This window comes from Antechinus flavipes, chromosome 5 (genome assembly GCF_016432865.1).
Source record: "Antechinus flavipes isolate AdamAnt ecotype Samford, QLD, Australia chromosome 5, AdamAnt_v2, whole genome shotgun sequence".
Taxonomy (NCBI): Eukaryota; Metazoa; Chordata; class Mammalia; order Dasyuromorphia; family Dasyuridae; genus Antechinus; species Antechinus flavipes.
In genome coordinates, this window is record NC_067402.1 from 225,773,365 (window position 1) to 225,797,471 (window position 24,107).

At 37.6% G+C, this 24,107-nt stretch overlaps 1 protein-coding gene across 1 annotated transcript in view; it reads left to right on the plus strand.

The window, feature by feature from the left end:
* The first annotated feature begins 17,381 nt into the window (after positions 1 to 17,381).
* FIGNL2 (fidgetin like 2) overlaps positions 17,382 to 24,107 on the plus strand; it is a 50,060-nt gene continuing 43,334 nt past the window's right edge. Inside the window, 1 exon segment of the mRNA XM_051963583.1 lies at positions 17,382 to 18,532. The gene's annotated coding sequence lies outside the window, so the exon portion shown is untranslated.

Below are 24,107 nucleotides of genomic sequence, written 5' to 3' on the forward strand. Positions count from 1 at the left end.
ACTATTCCATTTTATAGTGTTGAATAAACAAAAGGCAACATTCCTGCAAGATAAAACAAAGAAAGAGTAAACAATGTCAATATGTAATGGACCCTTAAAAAAAATCACTTCCCAAACCCCAGATTTCCTTTTTAATCATTCAATCAATCAACTTTTATCAAATGCTTACTATATGGCAGAGGATTTATCTTTCAATCTGTTCAATGTCCAATGAATTCAAGAGATTCTGCTATTAAATTGAATTAAACAAAAATACTCACTTCCACTCCTAATTTGTCACAAGAAATGAAATAAAATATCTTAATTCCAGGAAATCAAGATCTTTTCTTGATCTTGATTGTCTTCTGTTATAAGAACTTACTGGACCTTTATTTAGAATGAAACCATTGAATTTGGAGGAGAGTCCTGTCTTCTTGACAGCGAGTAATCCTTCCTATTCAAAGGAGACCGATTAGATCTTTCACATGATACCACAGACTTTAGATCCTGACATCAATATAATATTATTGCTTAATATTTCCTAAAATAAAAAGAGGTAATAATAATGATCAGGAGTAGAATTTATTAGGAAAAGAAGTAGGAGTAATAATCATTGATCTCAGACAAAATGAAACTTAAATATTCAATCAAGAGAGAAATCTACATTATATGTCAGCCATATTAATAATTTTAGATGTATGTATATGTATATATTTGTGTATGTATGTATATATGGATATAGATAGGTATATGTATGTATGCATAAAGATATGCGTGTGCAGGTGTGTGTGTATATATATATATATATATATATATACATAAATATATCTGTGCTTAACTGTAGCCTACTTGGGAGATGAGAGGGGGAGGAGAAGAAAGGGGAGAAAAGAATAAAGTAAATCATGCTCAGCAAAAAAAAAGAAAAACTACAAAGAATCAAAGAAAAGATGGATAGTCATGAACACATTTTCTATTATTATATATACTTTCTTGAAATGTAAATTTGTTGTTACAAATTTTGAATACTTTCTGATGTTCTGAGTAGGCATATGATAATGTTTTTTTCCCTTTTTCTGTCTTTGTTTTTCTATTTTTTCTTATTTCGCATTTAAGTTTTTTAAAAATTCAATTAAAAATACCTTTTTTAAGAAAAAAAGGAGGAGAGCAAAAAAAAAAAAAGAGCTATTAGTGAATATATTTCCATACTGGTTAAAACCTAGAAAATGAATCAAAGGTTCAGAGTAGGTAAACAAAACTTAGAAGTAATCAAGCATAGTTTAAGATACCCAAGAGTACCAATAACTAGAGTAAGCATTCCTTAGCTAACAAAAACCACTGGGCAAATTGCAAAGCAATTTGGCAGAAAGTAAATTTAGGCTATTATCTTTCAGTATGCTACAATAAGGTCCAAATGGATACATAACCAAAAATAGAGGAAAATGGAAGGAGGTACCCTGTCCAACTCTGGCTAAGGGAAGAATCCTTAATTAAACAAAAGGTAGAGGTAGCCAAAGAAGATAATTTGTTTCAAATTGAAAAGGTTTTACATGAATAAAATTAATGCAGACAGAATTAGGAGGGTAACATTTAATTGAACCTATCTTTCTCAAAGGTCTGATATTTAATATATAATGAGAAACTGGTCAGTAAGTATTGGCATTTTGGACTGATGTAATTCCCCCATGTGGAAGAGATATGGGGAGGGGCTGGTATTACAGAGATGTATTAGAACTTCCTTGGAGAGATTTGGAGCATTGGAGTTATTCTACAGCTGCTTCTAGTTTTCTAGCCACATGACAAAGAGAAGCATTTTTGAATGTATCCAACTTCTGGCAACATCCAATCATTGGAAAAAGGATCATAGGAGCTATAAACCAGTCACTATAAATCAAAGCATCCATAGTTTTATGGAATCTACAAATGATAAGAGAGCAACAGGAAAGAACAAATCCTGATCTTGTTCTCCCCAATGCCACTCAAAGCAGGAGTGAGTCAACAAGGCTGCATAGGTGTCCACTGGAGTGGAGGGAGACAGGATCCACCAAGAAGGAAAAATCACTCTTTTATTTCCAAGAATGAGCTGTATTCTTGGTTTGATGTTTGTGAGCCTCAGTACTTGTAAAAGGAGTTGAAGTCTAATCTTAGGCAGGTACTAACTGGGTTGGAACAAATGAGCCAGAAACTGAAGTCCAAAAGTTTCACTTAAGAAGGGTAGATGGTAAATCAGACATAGAAGTGAGAGTTTCATAAGATTACTTTGACCTTTCATGTCTCATGACTATCATGAGATAGTATCTCAACTTTGAAAGACTTTTAAAAACTCTGATGAATGTAGTGGCTGATGGCCACTCAAGACCAATGAGAAAACATATCGTCCACCTCCTAACAGAAATTAAAAAAGTAGAGTGAGAGGTACATTTTTTTGGATGACCAATTAAAGGCAATTGTTTTGCTTGATTATGTATGTTTCACTGAGGACAAACAACACAAGATAGAAACAAATATCTCCCAGGTTCACTTTTAGAACTGGTTTAAAAGAGGGCGGGCAGGAGAATGGAAGTCCTTCCCTCTCTTACCAAGTCAGTTTTTTTTTTTTTGTCCACACTGGGCTCAGCAAATAGGCACTGCCAAAAGGAGCACAGCTGCTTTCCAAAATGCAAATGGTCAATAAAGAAGCCTAGATGGAAGAAGACAAAACACACTCCATGCTGGAAAAACTGTGAACACTCAAAACAAGGCTTCTCTCTCTCTCTCTCTCTCTCTCTCTCTCTCTCTCTCTCTCTCTCTCTCTCTCTCACACACACACACACACACACACACACACACATATGTACCAAAAAAGTCTTATATGTTTTAACAGCTTAAAACTGCACGACAATTTTTAAACACCCAGAATGCTTATAAACTGTTAAGTGCTCTGTAAATGTGAGACATTAACAAAATATTGGGAAATGTAAGAACAGGAAAAATTTAAGTTAGGACCAAAGAGAAAAAAGGATAATTTTATTGTTACCTTCTTAAATAGATGTGTGTATGTATGTATGCATATATATATACATATATATATATACACACACATAAAATATGCTTTCAAATAGAAAAATAAGTTTATCATTTTATATTTTTTATTTTCATTTGTGCATCTGAACATTTTTATTTGCTAGTTCTTGTTTATAATGATAAAATGACAAATTCCTTTCAATCAATTATTATCCTTTTCAAGGATGTCACTTAGCTTTGCCTCAGTTTTCTCATCTGTAAAATAGAGATAATGATTGCACTTACTTTACAGGATTATCATGAAAATGAAATGAGATAATATTTCTAAACCTATCTGTAGTTACTAGAACATAGTAGGTAGGACATAATAAAGGCTTATTTCTTTCCTCTTCCCCCATGCATGATTCACCATCTTTCACCTTGGTTTCATATCGTCACAATATCCCTGTGAGGCAGGTGCTATTATTATTCCCATTTTACAGATAAGGAAACAGTGAAGCCATAAGAAACCAAGGTGAAAGGTGGTGAGGACCTGAACTAGATTGGTGGGTGCTGAAAGTAGAGAGAAGGGGATGAATGCACCAGATGCTGTGAAGTAAAATAGATAAGATCTCATGTGTTTGGCTGGGAAGGAGGAAATAGATGGTGAGGGAGAGGGAAGAGTCAAAGATGATTCCAGAAAAGATTTGAAAGTTATACTGCCCTAAATAGTTTTTCTTTTCTTCCTCTTGTGTGAAAGCTTTCTCTCCATCTTTCAACTCCACTGAGTTTGTTAGAAATAAAAGGACTTTCTCATGATTATACAAATGAGGAATTGCAGGATGGTTTTTGAACCTAAAGACTTTTATTTTTAATAAAAATCTTGTTTCAATCACACTACATGACTTCCTTCCTCCTTCCCAGGCTAAAAAGCACCAGTTTCTTTCAATCACAGTTTTGAGGCCATAGCTAAGAAGTATTCTACTATCTGTCCAATAGCTTGTCAGTGGTCTTCCTAAATGGTGGGATTCAAAACTGAAGGCCATATGTGGGATCAAGCCAGGGAGCTATCAACTCTTCCAAAGCTGTTTGTCCTTACAATATTATATTGTGTGTTATATATATGTGTGTGTGTATGTATACATATATATGTGTATTCTCCAACTAGCTCTGCTCCTATTTTTTTGTTGTTGTTATTGTTATTCAATCATTTTCAGTCATATCTGACTCTTCGTGACTCTATTTGGGGTTTTCTTGGCAAAGATACTAAAGTAATTTGTCATTTCCTTCTCCAACTCATTTTACAGATTAAGAAACTGAGGCAATGGAGAGACTTACATGAACTGATGCTAAATAAAGTGAGTAGAACCAAGAGAACATTGTATACAGCAACAAGAAGATTATGTGATGATCAACTCTCATGGACTTGGTTGTTTTCAACCATGAGTTGATTCAGTCCAATTCTAATGGTCTTGTGATGAAGAGAACATCCAGAGAAAGGTCTGTGGGAACTGAATGTGGATCACAACATTGTATTTTATCTTTTTTGTTGTTGTTTGCTTGCTTGCTTTTCTTTCTTTCTCTTTTTTTCCATTTTTGATCTGATTTTTTTGTGCAGCATGATAAATATTAAAATATGTATAGAAGAATTGCACATATTTAATATATATTGGATTGCTTGCTGTTTAAGGGATGGGGTGGCGGGAAGGGAGGGAAAAATTTGAAACACAAGGTTTTACAAGGGTGAATGTTGAAAATTATCTTTGCGTATATTTTGAAAATAAAAAACTATTATTAAAAAATATTTTAAAAAGAAAAAAAAAACAGAGGCAAACAGAGTAGAGTGACTTGCCTAGGGTCACATAGCTAGTAAATGTCTGAGACTGGATTTGTATTCAGGAAAATGAGTCTTGCTGACCTCAGGCCAGCATTCTATTTTTTGCATCCCTTTATCCTGCATCAATTCATATGAAAATTTTCAAGTTTCTCTAAAATTGTCCCTTTTACAATTCTTACATCCCCAAAATATTCCATCACATTTTTGTGCCATGATTTGTTCAGCAATTTCACAGCTGATGGTCATTCCTTGATATTCCAGTTCTTTGCTAACACAGAAAGAACTGCTATGCTATTAACTATTAATAGCAGTAGCTATTAACTTTGTAAACATGGACTCTTTTTCATCTCTTTGGGATTTCAGGAGTAATTGTGGTGTTACTGGGTCTTAGTTCTAAACTGTAAAAGCTACAATAGGATGGGGGCTGCTTTCAGGAAGCTGCCCTTGAGTTTCTCAGTCTGAAACAGTAGACAGATAGAGATGAGGTTTCTGAATGACAATAAGTGAACTTAGAACATGGAGGGATGATAAACAAATAATAAGGAGGGTTAAATATTTACAGAATGTGGAGCCAGAGGGTGAGGGCATTAGTCCAGGTATGGCTAGGGGAAGATTTGGAAAGAGTATTTATACAGAGTAGAGTTGGGGAAGGTTATCTCCTTGGATCAACAATGGATTTGAGATGTTAGGAGCTGAAAGAGTGAAGTAAGGGAGACTATAATAACAACAACAATAATAATGTTGTAGAGTTATTTCAGTTGTGTCTAACACTTCATGACCTCATTTTGGGGTTTTCTGGAGTAGTCTGCCATTTCCTTCTCCAGTTCATTTTACAGATGAGGGAACTGAGGCAAATTGGGTAAAATCACACAACTGGTAAGTGTCCTAAGCTAGATTTGAACTGCATCTAGGAGTATTGCTCACTCCAAGCCCAGCCATTGTCACACTTAGCTGCCCAATAATAATACCTTGGGATAAGAGATTTCCCCTCTCAGAACTCATACTATTATGTAAAATCACACAATTGGACTATATCGACCCTAAGTCCCCTTCCAGCTCTAATGTTCTATAATTCTAGACCCCATATTTGTATCATTTTCTCTTTTTCAAGCACTTTCACATCTATTATCTTATTTGATCTTTGAAGGAACCCTCTGGGGTACTTAGAGCAATTTTTCATCCCATTTTGAAGAGGAAGAAAAGAGCATAAGAAAAGTGATAAATAGCAAGCAGTGCTTGCTCCCAATCCTGAGTTTGTTTTCTTCACTAAAGTATGAGTAACTTGGAGAACTAGATGGGGAAGAAGGAATAAAACAGAGAGGTTGTCTGGGGACTGAGTCCTTCCTTCAACAAACACATATTGCGGGGGACAACCAATGAAACAAATCTATATAAGCTGACATTCTAACCTGTATTCTAGCACTCACGGGCATGTTTGCCTTTCCTCCTAGACTATAACTGCCATGAGTTCAAGAACAGAATCTCAATCTTTTATCCCCTACAATGCTCTGAATGTTGGAGGTTTGTTTTGGGCATGAATGTTTTGGAAATGTTTATGGAATAAATGAATGAGATTGTGAGGAAGGATATTCTGCAATTACAATTTTTTCCTTCCTGCTTTACTATTCTGATTCTCTTCTTTTCCCTTATGAAAGAGTGCTCTATTTTAATAAGTATTTATTAAGTGCCTATTGTTGGTTCCTCATGATTCCAGGGATATAAAGACAAAATGAAAAATGGACCTTGCCCTCAAGAAGCTTATATTCTATTGCAGAAATACAACATGAACATGGGGTAAGTATAAAAGGAATGATTTGAAGAGCAAATTATCAATTACTGGAATCAGAAAGAACTTCCTATAAGAGATGATTGAGCCTTAGAGGGAGCTAATGGTTTATTTTAAAATTTATTTAAAACTTAAGTACAAAATAAGAAAAAACAAAATAGAAAAAAAAAACAGAAAAAGGAAAAAAGCAAAACAAAACAAAGCATTATCATGTGCCCTGCAGAACAACTGAAAGGATTCAAAATATACAATAAATTTCTATTTTAAGAAAGCATATATAATAATAGAAGATGCTATATTCATGATTGTCTATCTTTGCTTCCTTGTAGGTTCTCTTTTGTTGACTTCTGAGCACTTTTTACTTTATTCTTTCTTTCCCCTTTTATACTCCCCACCTAAGCAGGTTAGTTAAGCACAGATATATTTATATATACATACATACATACACACACATATAAATATATACACATATTTATCTATGCATACATAAACTTACATACACATACATAAACATAAAGCATATATACACATATAGAATGCATATAACTATATACATGCGTACATTAACCTACATGTATGCACACATGAACACATGTATACTTATGCATATATAATATATAGACATGCATCTAAAATAAAATTAACATGACTGACATAATGTAGATTTCTCTCTTGATTGAATCTTTAAGTTTGACTTTGTCTGAATCAATTATTATTATCCCTACTTTTTTTCCCTAATAAATTATACTCCTAATCATTGTTATTGTGTTTATGTACGGAGCGTGGGGTTTTAAGAGGCATGGATGAAAAGTGAGAACACTCCAGGCAGGAGGAAAGCCTGTACAAAGGCATGGAGGTGGGAGATGGAATGTTCTATGAAAATGGCAAACAGACTAGAGCTTAGGATCCATGAAGAATAATGTGTAATGTATAAACAGCCAGGAAACAGGCAGGAGTCAAATTCCAAAGGCTTTAAAGATCAATCAGAAGAGCACATTTTATCTTGAAGGAAATAAGGAGCCAATGAAGCTTCTTGAAGAGAGGAGGCACATGTCCAGATGTCCACTTTTAGAATAGCAATTTGACAACTGTGTGGAAGGAATAGAAGAGACTACATCTATGGAGACTAATTAGGAGGTGGGATGTGGAATGCTTTGTATAAAAAAGAGCAAGCAGACCATTTTGTCTGAAAAGTGAAGTGTGGGAGATGAATAAGTGTGTATTAAGCCTGGAAAGATAGGCTAGAGATAATTGTAGAGGGCTTTTGATGCTAAAAAGAATGTGCTATTTGGAAGCAATAGGGATTCACCAAAAGGTCTTGACCTAGAGAATGACAAAGTTGCATCTATACTATAAAAAGATGACTGTGTCTGCTGTATGGAGGATGGATTAGAGACTGGAAAAGAATTAGCAGAGAGTCTGCATAATACAGGCAGGAGGTGATGGGAACCTGAATTTGGTTAGGAGTCTTATGAATGAAGTGAAGGGGGAATAGCTGGAAAATATGTTGCTCTGGTAGAATCAAGAGCTGCTAACTAAGCACTTCTGGGTCATGAAAGATCCTGGAGGAGTCCAATTCTCCCACTTATACCCCAGCAAATACCTCAAAAGACCACCAGACCGAACAATGAATGAGACACAATGAGACAACATAACAAAAGTTTAGGGGTGCATTTAAAGCAGTCCCTCAGAAGAAAATTCAGATCTTTAAACACTTTGATTAACAAAGGAGCATACATTAATGAATTTAGTATGCAACTAAAAAATGCTAGAAAAGAAACAAATAAAAAAACCTCAAAAAGTGAGATAAGTGAAATTACAAATTAAAAAGAAAACTGCATAAATACATAAAATTAGGAGTGATTTGATTAACAACTGACAAACCTTTTAATAATCTGATAAAATAGAAAAATCAAATTCCCATAACAAAAATGAAAAAGGAAAATTCACAGCAAATGAAGAAGCAAAAGAAATTTTATTGAAAACTATCTTGTCCAATTACTTATCAGCAAAAATGTCAAAATAAATTACATAGATGAATATTTCAAAATATAAATGCCAAAATTAATAGAACAAGAAAGATTGTTAAAATGTGATTATGTTAATAAAAATTTTTTAAAATTTTAAAATTCTAGAAAATACAATATTCCTTTATGTTTAAAAAAACACATCAAAATGCATAGAAGTAAATGGATTATCCCTTAATGTGTTAAATAGTATCTATCTAGAACTAATTTTTTTTGTAAAGTAGGAATATTAAATTATATGTATGTTTTCAAGCTTTTCTAGGAAAGAATAGTGAGGTCAATGGAAATGACATATATTTCTTCCATATTTAATATATATTGGACTACTTGCCATCTAGGAGAGGGTGTGGGGGAAGGGGAGAAAAATTGGAACACAGGGTTTTGCAAGGGCTAATGTTGAGGAATTGTCCACACATAGGTTTTGAAAAATAAAACACTTTAATTAAAAAAAAAAAAGAAATTAGATTTAAATCAATCTTTCACACAATATACACACTAATCTTCAAATGGATACATGACCAAAATATAAAAGGTAATAATGTTGGGATCTAGACCTGTTACTTCATTAGGAATTACCAGGGAAGGAAATTTTCTACATTAATGCGCGTCAGTATCCTCTCTGTCACTTAAAATCCTGTAGTTTTCTAGAGCATTGAGAGCTTAAGTATTTGTCAATGCTCAGGGAGCCATTATGGATCAGAGACTGGAATTCAAACCCAGGTTTCTACAGTTTCTGGCCTTTCTCCACTATCCTTAATTGCCTCTTCACGAAATATCATATATTAAATAAATTAGAAGAGCAGGGAAGGAGATATTTTCACAACTGTTGTTAGGGGAAGATTGCTTCACAAACAAGGATCAGAGTATCATAGGAGATAAAATTGATGTATAAATTTTGAAATTTTTATAAGGCCAATTGCTAACATATATTATCTATTTGTGACTCAGGCCCTAAGGTCCACTAGTATGGAGCTGTCTCTTCATTGGTATGGGTATATGCCCTCCACTGGGGAGGAAGAATAGCCAGCTGATAACTACAGAAAATAATCAGGGTCTTTAGTTTCTTTGCATTTTTCTGGGCTCTAAGAATAAAAAAAGGAAGACATGAGGAATTTCAACCTCTCTTCAGGGTCATAAAGGGAGAAAGGAAGAAGCTCTATCATGTCTCCATCCACAACTTACTACTCCAATGACTTTGGAGAATTTACCTTTGGGCAAAATCTGGGACTCTCTCTCATTTGATCTGAGTTACATCATTCCTAATGGGAGAACTCCTTAAAATGATATCATCTGACCGAAACATAAATATAAATATGCATAAATATAATATGCGTGCACACACATATGTTTCACATATATATTTTCTCTGATTTCTATTTTTGTATGAACTTGAATTAATGAGTTTCTTATTTTAAAAATCTGGAAGCTTTTGTACAAACAATTCAGTATTGTTAAAATGATAAGGAAACTATTTTTTGCAGCTAGTTTCTCTGATGTCTAAGATAAATAGGAAATTGATCAAATAGATGAAATCCATTCTCTGATAAAGGGTTGAAGGATCTAAACAGACAGTTAAGTTCACCTTCTTCTGAACCCAGATTAGTACACTTGGATTAGGTATATTTAAGGGTGACAGATTTAATTCCAGCCCCACATCCCTGTTAGAGACTAGAGGAGAGATTGCCCAGCTTCAGCAGTCTGGGATCCTGCAATCCTCTTCCTCCCCATCACACAGCCAGGCGTTTGGCTGTGTCAGTACAGCCTTTCTGTTCCCTAAAAAAGAGGAAAGACAGTTGGCCTTGGTGCATTAAATCAGATGACAGATCATATCTAACTATGCTACCCATTAGCCATATTTATATACTTGGGTAGCCCCCACATATGTATATACATCCTTTAGAAAGAAGATGCCAGCCTGTGCTGATAGAGGGATTATCTTCACCAGGGATCCTTTCTATCAGTAGTTTTCAAAGTATGGTCTGCAGACTCCTGGGGCTCTCCAAGACCTTTCAGGAGGTCCACAAGGTCAAAATTATTTTGATAAAGTACAAAAATACTACCTGCCTATTAAAATACTCCTCCCTTTCCCAAATATATTATCTGTATGAGGCTGGGTTTTCTTTTTGTACTTCAAAATAATATATTACAAAAGACTGCAAAAGCAGATATGGGAATCCAACTGTTTCCTATTAAAGTAATCATCAAAGATTTTGCAAAAATGTATAGAACAAGTCCATTATTCTCATTAATTATTTTTAAATAGTAATTTTAATATCACAATGTTATTATATGAACATGTAATGGGTTTATTGTTACTTTAAAAAATTAATATTTTAAAATATATCAGTTTTGATGCTAGGTGAAGTGAATAGAACCAAGAGAACAGCAACAAGATTATGCAATCATCAGTTTTGATGGACATAGCTCTTTTCAACAATGAAGTGATTCGTCTTGTGATGAAGAGAGTCATCTGAATCCAGAAAGAGGATTGTCAGAATGTGGATTACAAAATAGTATTTTCACCTTTTTTGTTGTTGTTTGCTTGCATTTTGTTTTCTTTCTCATTTTTTTCCTTTTTGATATGATTTTTCTTGTGCAACATGATAATTGTGGAAACCCACATAGAAGAATCTCACATATTTAATATATATTAGATTATTTGCTGTCTAGAGGAGGGGGGAGGTTGAGAGGAAGGGAGAAAGCTTTGGAACACAAGGTCTTGCAAGGGCAAATGTTGAAAACTATCTTTGCATGTATTTTGGAAAAAATTATAAATTTTTTTTAATTTATCAGTTTTAATTTCTAATATGAAAACTTCCAATAGAAAGCAAGTGCTCTTAGAGATTCTGGGTTTTTAAGACTCTAACAGAATTCAGAGACCCAAAAGTTTGAGGACCATTGCTCTGAAGCCTATACAATCTTGGGTTAAATTTTTTTTGGACCAAACACATGATTTTATCAATATGGGGAATGTTGATGGAGGAATTCTCACTACTAGCTTCCTTATTAATGCAGAGCTCTCTCTGAGTCTTCTAGTCCGACAGATTTCTTCACTTGCAAACAAGGGACAGAAGTTCATAGGAGATATAATGAATAATTTTTGATAATTTACAATTAAAAGATTTTTTACAAAAAAAAATCAAAGTCATTAAAATTATAAAAGAAACAATTAACTGAGGAAAGTTCTTGCAGTATCTGGGAGCACTGAGGGCTTGGAGTTTTCCATATAGTGGAAGGCTAATAAATGCTCATTGAACTGGAATTAATATAGTATATCAGAGATAATACAGATCCAGAGTCAGAAGACCTAGTTCTGTGTGACTGATGTAGGCTTCAATTTCCCCATCTATTAAAAGAGAGGGGGGGGGGGGAAGGAATTGGGCCAGATTTTCTCTAAAGTCTCTGCTACCTCTAAATCTGTTTTCCCATAATACATAATAAGTACTCCAAAATCCTAGCTGATTTGGCTGGATTTTTTCCCAATCAGATGAGGGGAAAAGACAATGAAGCAAGTGTTCTATTAATGTCAAAAGACCAGAATATAAGAAGCTCCCTTACCAGCACTTGCTTTTTATTCTTTTCTCCCCGTCTTTCCTGTATCAATTTCTAAAATCCATCAAGGAAGAATCTCTTTTTTTACTTCCCCTTCACCAAAGAGCTGTATTTTGCTTCTGTCTCTCTGTATTTTCCTCTCCCATTATGGGTCTAATGAATTCATGGACAAATGCATTACAGTGTGATGTCATTGATCTTTTTAGAGGATGAAAGATGAATCTCCTTCTTCTGCCCCCTCCTGGATTTAGAGTGAGAAAGAGCTGAGTTCAAATCCAACTTAATTCATTTGCTAGATGCATGATCCTAGGCAAATCATTCAATATTTCTCAGTCTCAGTTTCCTCATCCATAAAATAAGGGAAATAATAGCATACAATAGTGTCACAAGAACCTGTGTAAAGTGCTTTGTAATCTTTTTTGTAAACCTACATAATATCTGCTATTACTTACTAAAATCATTCTCTCTTAGTGACCCTCTGCCTTTAAAGATTATTTCAACAGAGGGTAATTTCCCTAACAAATTAAAAAGGCTTTAAATAAGGACCTGGCAACTATGTTGGTCCCTCTGGACCAGACTACTTGGCTTTGGTGGCATTGATCATTCCTGGGTTGGCCATTAGTTAAAGAGTCTTTTCATCCACAGTAATTTATGAAAGCATTTAAACATTTTTATTTATTTATTTCTTTTAGGTTATGTATATGCATTCATTTTTTATGTATTTCTATATGAGTTATGTTGGGAGAGAAAAATTAGAAGAAAAGAGAAAAACTATGAGAAAAAAAGGAGGCAAAAAAAGAGTTAAAATAGCATTAATTCATATTCATTTTCTATAGTTCTTTCTCTCTGGGTGCAGATGGCATTTTCCAAACGTTATTGGAATTGCCTTGAATGGCTGAATTGCTGAAAAGAACCAAATCTCTAGGCATGATATTTTCCTGGTTCTGCTTGCTTCACTCAACTGTTTATGAAAACCTTTCCAGGTTTTTCTAAAATCAGCCCATTCATCATTTTTTATAGACAACAATATTGCATTACTTCCACATACTTTTACTTAGCCACTACCCAATTGGTGGGTATCTACTCATTTTATGAAAACATTTTGAAGACATAGATCAACCTATAGAGCTTTTATGATTCTACATAGATTTGAAGTATCCAAGTGTAAGCATTTAGAGTTGGAAGGTATCTTCACAATCATTGCAACCATGGGTTATTCAGATATGGTCTATAGACTCCTGACAAGCCCCACCCTTCATGAAATCAAAATTATTTAAAAAATAGTATTAAGATACTATCTGATTATTAAAATACTTCTCTTTTTTCTAGCTGCATGTATGTGTGAGGCCAGATTTTCTTCATATATTTTGGCCAAAACAACTTATCACAATAGATTGAGTGCAGAAATTGATAGAAAAATCCAGTAGTCTTCCATCATTTGTAAAAATACGTGAAGCAATGCCACTCTTCTCATTGGTTTTTTGTGTGGAAAATATGGTTATTTTCCATTAAAATGTTATTTTAACATCTAGTGGGTTTATTACTATTTTAAATTAATTAGTGTATATTTTTTATCATCTTAAATTTCTGATATAACTATTGGTAGATAACGCTCACATAAACAAAAGCTCTTTGGGGGGGGGGGTTCCCTCAAAATTTTTTTAAGAGTATAAAGGGTTCCTGAGACCAAAAGGTTTGAGAACCACTGATCTAGGCTAATTTCTTCATTTTGTATACGAGGAAAGGATTGAACACAGCAAACATGAGAAGCAGAATTTAAACTAGTTTCTCCACCATACTGTAAGATTATGTCTTTAAAATGTATAACTACTTTCTCTTCCCTTTCCCTCCCCACCTTAGTGTTTTATCTTTCTTCCAATTTCATAACATGCCCAGCCATATTTGAATTCAGGAAAATGAATCTCCTGACACTAAGCTCAGAACTTTATCTTCTGGGCCACCTAGCTGCCCTCTCTAAATTACTTTGTCTTTAATTATTTGTATAAAAGTTGTATCCCCACCACCCATTCCCAACTACTTTTTTGTGACGCTTAAATAGTCACTTAACCTCTGTGAATCTGCCCTTCCTTGCTTTATCTATGACAGGAAAGGATTGGATTAGGTAAAAAGTAGTTTCCTGCTCTAACTCTACTGATACTTCTGTCCATAAGCTTCTTGAGGGAAAGGATTTTTCCCCTTTTAGTCTTTGTATTCTCAGGACCTCGTTCAGTACTTTGCAAATAATGAACATTTAATAAATGTCTATTGACCTGAACTGAATGAAACACTGATCCACTATGGCCAAAGTGACCAAAGAGAAAGTTTACTCTAGGAAAGTACTTCCCAGTAGGGAGAAATAACATCTTTTACAGAGATGATCAAGGGAGGCTGTGCCATCTCTTTCTCTCAGCTGAATGAATGGGATTCTTTTTGGAGGAAGAGGATCAATCAATTCTTAGGTTTATTGACCGTTAAAGGTAGAAGGGAACTTAGAGATCTAATCTAAATTCTTCATTTTCCAGAAGAGGAAACTGAGGCCTTACAGTTTAAGGGATTCACCAAACAAGAGTTAACTTGAAATTTTCAGACTCAAAGTTTCTTCTATGACAGGGCCTTGATACTCTTAACATGCAGAATGGATTGACCCTTTTTGTAGAAATGCTTAATCCCTGGGGCAGGAGGGGGCAGAAGTAAAGTGGGGGTGAGGAGGAAATCTGAATCCTACACACACACACACACACACACACACACACACACACACACACACACCATCCACCATCCTGGCTGAATAGTCAGGAAATGAAGTGTGGCTCCTTCAGCCTCAAGCTCATTAAATCCCTGTTAATACATCATTCCAGCCTTCCTAGCTGACAAATACCCAATCCTACAGCAAATGACCCTTAATCATCTGATGGGAGGGGGCAGTGGCAGCTTTAGACTCAGCCTCTCCTTGCCCATGTCAAGAAACAACTTGGTGAAACAAAGGTGGCCATGGCAAGGAGTCCAGGGAAATCAACCAGTACACACAAATCATGTCAGGTCCATACTTTCGAATCCATGTTTTAGCTTTTGATCATCCTGTAGATCAAGTCCAAAGCAATGGACTGAAAGATGGATGACATTCTAAATTTATGGGTGCATTTTCCCAAGTGCATTCACACATATCACAAACAACATGGAGAGCTTCTGAACTGAACCAGAATGAGGTTAGACAGTCCAGTATTCTATAAGTGCATTTGACTATTTCTGGTTCAGTGTTCATGTTTCAGCATTTGTATGTTTATGTCTGAGATCAAATGGCATATAAGTAAAATAATTGTCAAACCTTAAAATACTACATAAATTATCGCTACTATATGTGACTATATTAATATATGTCTGTGTGTGAATGTGATATCTTTCATCAAGTAAAAAATTATAATGGGTTATTTATGTGAATATAAAGAAAATATAATGAAACCCATCTGGTGCAGGTAGTTTACATAAAGGTTAAGAAGGGATTTGAATTAGTAGGGAAAGTGAAGAAGGAGTGGGGAGTGAAAAGAAAGAGGGAGGTGAAAAGGAGAGAGAAAAAAGTTGGGGAGAGAAAAGAAATTAGGTAAGAGAAGAGGGAGAAATGATATAAAATGGTGAAGAAAAAAGAGGGAAGGAATAAAAGAAGAGAGGATGGAAAAGAGCTTTAAAAGAGGTGATCATTTTTCCTATTTGTCTACAATATTATTAAGTAAATAGGAGAGGGGAAAGAAATTCCCAGCCAAGAGCCATCATGGTGTTTTTGGGAACTCTGCTGAGTGTGTGGATGAGGATAATATTATCTAACTGAATGGATGATTGGAACAGAGATGCTCTAACTTTGGAGCTTTTCCATGAGTACCTTGCAAGTCTAGACATCTGACTTCTCTGTCAGATGATCTACCAAACTGAACTTGGCAGGACATACAGTAATTCAATTCCATGAGCATTTATTAAAACCCTACTGTTTATAGGGCACTCGAAGCAATCAAATAAAACATTATGTTGAATACCTATTTTGAGCAACTCAAATAGTGCCAAGATTATACAAAGTTTAAACAAGGTACATCCTTGCTTTTAGAGAGCTTATAGTGTAGTAGAGGATTCAACATGTAAAATAAATATGACAGACTACATGTGTATTAGAGGAACCGACAGAATTCAATGGGAGGCACAGTGCTGAAGAATGGCGGGAGTGGGGGGAAAGGTCAGTCTAGATTTTATGGAGGAGATGGCATCTGAGTTGGGCTCTAAAGGATAGATGAGAACTTACTAGGCAATCTAAGCAGAGTGCTGAGATACCCTTTCATGTATTTTTTTTGTTTTTTGTTTTTTTAAATCTAGCTCAGTTTAGCTGGAACTTGGAGTATGTAAATGGTTACTCCACCTACTTAAATAGTAAGATTGTACTGAGAGCCTTCAAAAAAAGACTGGATTTGAACTTTACCTAGGAGACAAAAGGGAAATCTTGCTGACTTGTGTGCAAAGAAGTGACTGTGACACATCTGTAGTTGTGTGACCTTAGACACTTAACTTTTCAATTTTTTCAGTTGTTAAAAGGAAAGGCAGCATGGAGTGGAGTCAGAAACAACATACTAACTGTGTGATTTGGGGCCTTTGTCCAAGAGAATTTTCTAACATCCTAAGTACAAGCTGCTAACAGGTCTACATCTGTGGGGAGCTTTTATGTCAGGGATTCTCAGGTTGATGAAAAAAAAAAGTGGTGGATCTTCCCATGTTCCCACTTCTTATCCCTTCCCACACCAAAAATGGAGGGCTTGGGGTTAAATGATATGTAAGATACTTTTCAGTCTTAAGTAGACTGGTTAGAGACCTTTAGGTGAGGAGGCTGGTTAGGAGGTCTTACCCTCCTCCATGAAGCCTCCCTTGACCATCTCAGCCCATAGTGATCCTTCCTTTCTGGGATATTATTTACTTCCAGTCTTGATCAAGGTATATACTATCTCAGCTCTTGTATTGCTGTTTTGTTTCAAGCTTGTTAATTTTGCTTCCCTGTGTGGTGGAAAGAACACTAAAGCTGGAATTACAGATGCTCTCCTACTTGCTAGCTGTGTGACTCAGTTTTTTCATCTGTAAAATGGGGTGTAAAAACAACAACAACCCAGAGTCAGTTGCAAGGACCAAATGAAATATACACGCATATGGGATGTGGAACTACAAAAAGGGATAGAAATGTAAGCTATTATTACCATAATTAGTATTTAATAAATATTTATTGAATGATTAAAGGGTAACTAAGGGGAAGAATGCTAGTCTTTCTGTAGAAAATAGTTTCATTTCCTTACGTGGGGTGGAAGTTCAGAGAGAACGCTTTGGGACTGAATGGAGTTTTCAGATTTCCCTTTCAGCACCCTTATCCCTACTTTACCCTAGGAAGCCTGCTCAGATCCCAGCAGACCTTGGGCAGGAGGTCCACAGGGAAAACTCAGTGGCCTTCGATCAGCCACACCCTACCCACTTCTGCTTCCTTTTGGGCACAGGGGTCACTCCTCAGCTGTTCCCTGGCCTTTTCCCTTGAGTCCGTTTCTATTTAAATGTCCCCTGACTTTCCAGAGCTTTCTCCAACTCTCCCTCTCCTTGTCCCCCAATCTCTTGCTCCGAAGGCCCAGATGGGAAGGGGGAGGGGAGAGAGGAAAAGGGACGCCGCTGGGGCACTCCTGGAGAGAGAAGCCAGGACAACTCTCCACGCACCATTGGCCACTCGCCGCCCCCCCCCCCACCCCCTTTCCTCGGGGCTAATTTATCTTAGAGGAGAAGGAGGGGGGAGGGGAGAGAAGGGGGAGGGACTGGGAGAGCCCTGGGGAGGTGGGGGTGGGGGACAGAGGTTAGGAAAGGAGAGAAGAAAGGAGGTTCGGAAAGGAAGAAGAGACTAAGGGGAGGGAGCAGAAAGGGCGGAGGGAAAGGGGGGAGGGAAGGAGTGCAGGGAAGCGAGGGGAGAGGGAAAGGAAGGAGGGCGAAGCATTGAGAGGAATTGGGGGAAGGAGGGAGGGGTAAAGGTAAGGGGAGGGGGCGGGGAAAGGGGCGGGAACCGAGGTAGCCGGGGAGGGAAGGAGGCGGGGGATGGGCGGGGGAGGGGGGTCCTCCCTGCTCCGGGAGCCAGGGCCGCCCCTTGTCCGGCCACCCCCACTGCCCAGTCCCGCTCCCAGCCGCGGCAGCGGCAGCGGCAGCAGCGTCCTCAGGATGGTCAGCGTCGCGGCCGGTCGGCCCGCCGCCGCTGCCGCCGCCCCCCCGGTCCGGCCCGCAGTCCCTGGTCCGCGCCTCTGCTCCCGGCCCGGCCCTGGTACCGGACGCCCTCCCGGCCCTCGCACACTCACCTAGAACTGGGGCCGGGATGCCGAGGTACGAGCGGGCCGGGGGCAGTGGACTGCGGGTTGGGGTCGGGGCCAGATTGAGGAGAGACAGGGGACGGGGAGGGGAGGGGGGGTGGAGTAGGGGCAGCAGGCCAGGGGTGGGTGATGGGTCGGGGCGGGGAGTCCGGAGGCATTGTCCGAGAGCGGGACATCGGCGGAGCCGTGTTGGGATGGGTGGGGTAGGGCTGAACTGCTCGGCCCAACCGGGGCATGGGGTCGGAGGGAGGAGAAGGCCAGTGCTAGTGCTTGGGAGCCCAGGGTCACCTCCTACTCTGAGGAAGGCTATCTCCAAACCACCACCGGCCGCTTCCCCTTCCGAGTAGGCTCTGTGCTGCACCCTTGACTTGCATCTGGCTCTGAGGAGGAGCCTGGCAAGGATTGGGGGATGCTGGGAGGGCTTGAATTTTGGGGGTTCAGGGTTCAGAGGGAACCTCTGAGACTCTACGAGCTGAGGGGCTGGCCCTCTGGCCCCTCCCACCCCTGTTAGGTCTTTGTCCGGAGGCCTCTGTGTGTGTGTGTGTGTGTGTGTGTGTGTGTGTGTGTGTGTGTATATGTGTGTGTATGTGGACTGGGGGAGCAGTAACTACGCTGAGAGATACTGGAGCAGGATAGGTTCTCCATCCACCCCCTCCCCAAGTGACAGGAGGATAAAGCACTATCCGGCACAGTCCGTCCCCGCCCCCACTCCCTAAAAGACGCCCTAACCCCTCCTGGCTCCTGCCTGGTGCCCCGTGGACATTTGGAGACTGCTGTATCTTTGCAGTTCATTTCCTCCCTCCTGACCACAGACTCCAGGCTCCAGAAGGAGCAGGGTGTTTATAATAGGGGCACAAGATCCCTCTTTTTTTCCCCAAACCTCTTCTCCACCAAAGGAAAGGCTCTGGGAGAGTCTAAGGGAGTCTTTAGATACCCAGTGACCTGCCAGGAGAGCCTTCAAGATCCATTAGGCTTCCCCAGAAATCTTCCTCTGGATTTGAGTCCTGGAGGTGACTATTTCAAAACCACCAAATATTAAACATAGAAGGCATCATAAGAATTAGGTTTACAAGGCACCTCTGAAATCATCTAGTAACCAGAGCCTTTCATTATCTAGTTGAGAAAAATGAGCAACAGAATAGAGGAAAGTGATTTGCCAAGCTAATACATGGGCAAAATAGAGAGGCAAAATTCAAACCAGGTCTTTTGACTCTTAGGCAGGGAAGTAGAAGGCAACACTAGCTAGAGAGCTGGACTTGGAATCATAAGGACCTCCATTTGAATCTAACTTCATATAGGAGCTTGTAGTGACTCAGCTTGCTCATTGATAAAAAACAAAAACAAAAAACTGCACTTATGCCACAGCTGTTAGACTGAAATGACATAATATAAGTAAAGTGCTATGAAAAGGCAAACTATTATTATTGGGCCTTGGAGGTCATGTAGTCCAACCCCCTCATTTTACATGGATCAGTTTTGATCAGAAAGGTCAAATCGTCTCCACCCCACTCCCATTCTGGCCAAAGGGCAGAAAACCTTTTATTCCTGAGGGTATCCCTTGCCTTGTATCCTGAACCCCACTTTTAGGGTCTTTCAGGATCTTTTATCTTCTCCACCTTGTTAAGGAGAAGGCTTGGGAAATGAGAAGAGAAAAGGAGAGGAGAGGAAGGGGAGGGCCTGAGGGAAGCTGGGCCCTGGCTGCTGGGGTGGGTGGGCTGTTAAAGGGATGGTCACTAAATCAGGATTAGGCTGTGGGGCTGTCAGGCTGCCTGTGCCTGTCTCCATAGAGACCTAATTTGGAGGAGAATAGAGGACGGAAGAATGTTTGTGTTGTGTTTTGCTGTGGCCGGTGGCCAGTGGCTGGGCTAGGGGCTGTTGTCCCAGGCTGGGACAGGAGGGGCTGCCTTATTCCAAGACCAGTGCTGGGGAGGGAGGGAGGGAGGGAGGGAGGGAGGGAGAAAGGAAGGGAAGAGGTTGATAGGAAGGGGGAGGAGGATTGAGCACAAGGCACAGAGCCTGGTGGCTTAGGGTAGAATCCTGTTAAAATTTCCCTCTCAGCTATAAGAAAAAAATATTCTCAGATATGAATTCCTACATGCCTATACCTGAGCCCACTATCCTCAAAACCTTCACTACAGGTGAAGAAAGGTTGAGGAAGAGGAGTTAGAAAGCTAGAGCTTCGGGCCAAAATTAGTTACAGTTTGCTGACTGGAAGGGGAACCTATAGAAGTAATTTCCTGCTGTGGGGAGTAAGGAGAAAGGAAGAAGAAAGATAATTGCCAGAGATTCTGAATGAAAACTACAGGTGTCCACTAGAGACTGAGGATGAACTGGTTCCAATGAACCTGCTGAAGATCTAAACTGGAGGAGCAGGAGACTCTCCTAGGAAAGAATCTTTACTTCTTAAAGAAAGTGCCCTATCCTCTGAGTCACAGGAACTACTCTGTCTCTAATGTTCCATATCTGCTGTAATGGACAATGAAGAAAAATGCCAAAAGTGTTTGGAACTCAGGGACAGTCTCTATATGCTCCATCTCAGGAGTAAATATAGGAAATAGCCTATGAGTTTAGTTCTGCCATAGTATTATATATGAGGCAAAGTCAGACACATTCAACCTCCTCTTCTTCCAGTGAAACAGATCAAATCTCCATGATGCCAGGCCAACTAGATAGAAGTTGAGAATGGTGCGGGGGTAGAGCAGGGATCTGGAGCTACTGATATATGTGTCCCTGTCTAGAATGTATGTAAGTGGGTATTTGATGGCTTGAGTTGTGAGTAATGAGTTATTACTAAGAGACGGAGTCTTACTAGACTAAGTGACACTCTATGTGATAATAACAGCATATTTGTAACATAATGCTTTAAGTTGCCAGACATTTTTTCACATTTCTTTTTTGAGGAAGGTAGTACAAGTAATATTATTCTTATTTTACATACTGGAGCCTCAGCTCAGAGATCACAAAGATAGCAAGTGTGGGAATCTGGATTAAAAATGATATAATCTTGCTGCATATCCAGTGCCTTTCTACCATATCCATCAATAAAATCAAGCATTTATTAAGCACCCGTTTGGTGGCAGGCACTGTGCTAGGGTGATAGAACTACAAATGTAATCATTTCCATTTTATCAAGGAGGAGACAACATGTACATTTTTATGTAACTGGGTTTTAAGATCAATCACATTGATGTATGGCATATATTATATCTCATAACTTGGCTTGTTACCATGGTCATTCTCATTATCTTTTATTCTAAGGTAATTGGGGGCATATTTGTATATTTCTTTATCAATTATGAAAATTTCAAACTCATTTATTAGACAATCAGTTCTAAATTCCAAGGCCAAACATTTTTATTTAATAAATTAGAGAAATTTATTTTCTTATAAATCATTGCTTATGTCTCAAAATATTTGAAACCCCTACTCTATTAGGCTTAAATAAATATCAGTTGCCAATGATGTGATTTATTAATAATGTAATCAGTAACAACACAAAGACATAACTATTTACAATGTTTTGGTTATGAAGAAGATTATAGCTAGACTTGTTTTTTAACTATTAGTTATTCTTGATTTCACTTCTGGATCACAATCTCACCTCTCTGTCCCAAGAAAATCCAGAGTAAATTCACTTCTCTTAGGAAATCAGTACTTTATCTCTATTCTTTTAGTTTCTCTCCAGGTGTGATAGATAGCTTCAGAATGAGAAATATTTTCTGTGTCTCCACACAGATGATAGCTAAATCTAGATCTACAGATGACAGTTAAAACTCAGTCTCTTTATAGATGATACTTCAGCTCTTCATTTCTTCTTAGAGTCCTTATGGTCCAAAGTTAAAACTCACATATTCACCACTGACTTCTCAAGTAATGAAAGTTCAATTATCACTGCTCCAAGATTCCAAAACTTGTTAAAGATATAGATATGATAAGTATTGTCTTTGAGGAAGACTATTAGAGTTAGCGTTATATTCTCCACATGGTTAAAACTTTTTTAGGGCTCCTGAAAAATCATTTGGTGTGTATGTCAAAATACTCATTAATATTAGACCCATGATACAAATATATAATGTAAAGACCACTTGATAAGTTGTTCCAGATAAGGAAAAAATAATTCAACGCTATTAATAATAATAATAATAATAGTTAAATGCAACTTTAAAATGATAGAGTAACTATAATCATAGTTAATACAATAATATGTTCATAACACTTCTTACACATAAAAAGTATAGAGTAACAATGTATATAATTTATCAACAGGAACTGATTCTGTGACTATCTACTTTTCTTGTTTCTATAACATCATCAGTCTAGTTTAGGCAGAAGTCAAATGGTGATAATTCTTTTGTGATATACTTACCTTTTTGTATCCACACCCAAACTTATATTTGAGCTTTGTACCCTGGACGTGGTGTCAACCTTACTGGGAGCATACCTTTCCAAGCTATTTTGCAACTCAGAAAATTTAATTCTAACTGGTAGATAATCTCCTTTCAAACACCTCTTAATTATTTGCCTATCCTTACTCAGGGAATCCAACTGATTATAAAATAGGCAATAGATGATTTAAATGAATTTGTATTTTATAGAACCTCCATTACTTTCCAGTATTATTCTATACACTGGCAAGTTATCCAGTCTCTCAGCAACTTGAAAGGGGTGGACATCTCCACATGTCCAATTTGTGATGGGTTCCTTGAATCCCAATGTTTCTCAGCAAAGCCCTATCACCTATTGTAGTTCTTGATAACAAACTTGGACATCGAACCTTTGTTTATTTCTGATAGAGTACTTTTAAGCTGAGGTCATAGCTGATAAAATTTCTTCAACTTTTGTCAACTGAAATTAGTATTGTTTGTAAGTAACTGTATCTCTTTCAATTTCTGAGACTCCAAATCATGTCAATAGGTATATATGATTTATGGGCAGACATTAGTAAAGACGTTATAAAACCTGTCATATAATTTCTAATAGATTTATATTAATAAAAAAAAATACACGTTGACCCCAGAGAACTTTATGTTTAACCTTCAAAATGTTCTCAGTATGTGCATCAACACCTGATTGAAACATTCAGGATATTGGTCTCCTTGAGGGCTTCAATGTACAATTCTCAATTACCTGCCAAAGCTAGCATTTCTTTAAAAAAACTTGGTTTCAAAGCTCTTCTTTCCTTGGTCAAAATGAATCTAAATACTAAAAGATACTTCTATATTACTTAACAGTGGAAGCTTTTTGATTTCTACTTGGATGTGCCTTTGCAAATATAGCAAAACAATTAGTCAATGCTAAAATATGGCTTATATTCTTCTTATCTCTTTCCAGTGATAAAATGTCAATGCATATGAATTCCAAAGGTTTGCTTATGTTCTACAAACATGCTGTACTAGTTAGTAATAGTTTTTCTTTGCAGTCAGCTATCTTGGATCAATAAAATCTATTATTTACTGGTTGTAGGTCCTCTCTTGATCTGCATATCCAGAGTTACAGTGTAGAGCTTTTAAATAAAATATCTGTAAAGGGTTTAACACAGTATCTGGCACATAGTAGACCCTTGGTAAATGCTTGTTTCCTTCATGACT